The sequence below is a fragment of the Ursus arctos genome, unplaced genomic scaffold, assembly GCF_023065955.2.
Source record: "Ursus arctos isolate Adak ecotype North America unplaced genomic scaffold, UrsArc2.0 scaffold_5, whole genome shotgun sequence".
Classification (NCBI taxonomy): domain Eukaryota; kingdom Metazoa; phylum Chordata; class Mammalia; order Carnivora; family Ursidae; genus Ursus; species Ursus arctos.
This window is the reverse complement of record NW_026623067.1, coordinates 69,471,284-69,473,629: the sequence shown is the minus strand read 5'-3', so window position 1 is coordinate 69,473,629 and position 2,346 is coordinate 69,471,284. Positions and strand designations below refer to the sequence as shown.

Genomic DNA, 2,346 nt, shown 5'->3' with positions numbered 1-2,346 from the left:
GATGGAGTCCCACATCGGGCTCCTCTGCTGGGAACCTGCTTCTTCCTCTCCCACTTCCCTGCTGTGTTCCCTCTCTCGCTGGCTGTCTCTCTGTCACATAAATAAATAAAATCTTAAAAAAAAATTAAAAACAAAGAAATAATCCAGTCTGAATGACAGAGAAAAAGATTGAGAAATAAAGAGACTTAGGGATCACTGGTGCAACATTTTTAAAAGGCGTAATTTTACATTCCCAGATGTAGAGAAAGTGTGCAGAACAAAATGCTTAAAAATATAATGGCTAACCCTCTCTGGGCTCAGACCTAGTTTGCAGTCACATGGCTAAACCCACCAAGGAGGTCAGGATTGTTGGTAAATATCAGACCTGTTATGGTGCCTTACTCAGGAAAATGGTGAAGAAGATTGAAACAAGCCAGCACACCGAGTATGCTTTCTCCTTCTGTGACAAAACCAAGATGAAAGATGAGCTCTGGGGATCTGGCATTGCGGTTCCTGCATGAAAATGGTAGCAGGTGGTGCCTGGACCTACAACACCACTTCTACCACCACAGTAAAGTCAGCCATCAGAAGACTAAAGAAAATGAAAGACTATTTGGAGTGCCACCATATGAAACATTGCTAGCCTATAATAAATGGGTTAATTTATATAATAACAACAAAAATATAATGGGTGAAAACTTCCCAAATTTGGTGAAAAATATTTACTTAGAGTTTCAATGTGCTCAGCAAATACCAAAGATGATACAGCTAAAGAAATGTGTTGAATATACATTATAAACAAACTAAGGAAAACTAAGGACAAATAGTCTTGAAAACAACCATATAAAAATGGCCTATTACTAAGATTACATATTTTGCATCATAACCCAGAAATACAGAGCAATATTTTAAAGTGCCAGAAGAGAACTACAAACTCAGAATTCTATATCCAGTGAAAATACCACTCAGGCATGAAAATGAAGTGAAGACATTCCCACACTATAAAAACAAAACAAAACCCCCCCAAAATCTAAGAGAACTTGTTGAAAGGATATAGAATCCAAAAGAACTGCTAAAGAAAGTACTTGAAACTTAAACAGCACATTTGTGTATGTTACAAAGGTCAAAGAAGTCTCAAGAAAAACTAGAAAACATTCTAAACTTTCATAAAAATATGAATATACTGTACATGAAAGTTAGTAGAAGGCAATGAAAGCAGTGATGAGATGAAATTTATAGCCTTAAATGTCTTCTGTTAGAAAAGGACTCAAGTCACAACTGAAGCTCTGATTTTAAGAAACTAAAAAAAAAAAGGGGGGGGGGCAAAATAAACTAAACAGAAAAACTAAAGGAAATAATATGGATTCAAGCAGAAATTAGTGAAATTAAAAAAAATAACAATAGCTGATTCTTTGAAAAGATTAATCAAATTGATAAACTTCTACCTAGACTAACAAAGGCAGAGAAAACACAAATTACTGAGATCAGGAAGGAAAGAGGGATATCCATACATACTCCAAAATCATTGAAAGAAATATAGGGACTACTATGAATACCTCTGTGCACATAAATTTGACAACTTAAATGACATAAACCAATTCCTTGAAAGCCACCAATTATAAACACTTGCACATAAAGAAATAAATTACTGGGAATTGTCCTATTGAGAAAAATTTCAGGGGGAGAAAAATACCTCCCATCCCAAATTCTACCTAAAGAAAGGGAACACAAAATAACACAAATTCTAGATAATTACTTTCAGAAAATAAAAGTATAAGAATTTCCCAACTCATTTGGTGAAGCCAGCACTACTCTGATGCCAAAACCAGACAAAAATAGAACAAGACAGCCTAACTACAGACTAATACTCCTCACAAATACACAAAAAATTTCTCAAAATATTTGTAAATGGAATTCAGTAATATGTAAAAAATATAGCATGACTACATGAGATTTATCCTAGTAATGCAAAGTTGGTTTGATATTGAAAGTTGATTTAGTCTATATTAACAGACTAAGATCAAAAATTACATGATCACATTCAACTGATGCATAATACACTTGACTACAATTCAATATCTATTCATAAGGCACGGGAAACTAGGACTAGGAGGTAAATTCCCTAATCTCACAAGAGAATCTACAAATAAATTAACAGTTAGTTATCATACTTAGTGGTGAAAGACTAAACACATCCTCCTGAGATTAGGAACAAGACAATGACATCCACTGTCCTCACTCTTCAACATTTAACAGCAAGTATTATCAACTGCAATAAGAAAAAAATAAAAGACATACATATTGAAAAAGAAGAAATAACTGTTTCTCCTCACTGACATGATTGCCTACTATGAAAATCTTAAGGAA

General features: G+C 34.0%; 1 pseudogene; it reads left to right on the top strand.

Annotated features, from left to right (window-relative positions):
* The first annotated feature begins 317 nt into the window (after positions 1-317).
* LOC113254974 (60S ribosomal protein L37a-like) lies at positions 318-622 on the top strand (annotated as a pseudogene).
* The last annotated feature ends 1,724 nt before the right edge of the window (positions 623-2,346 follow it).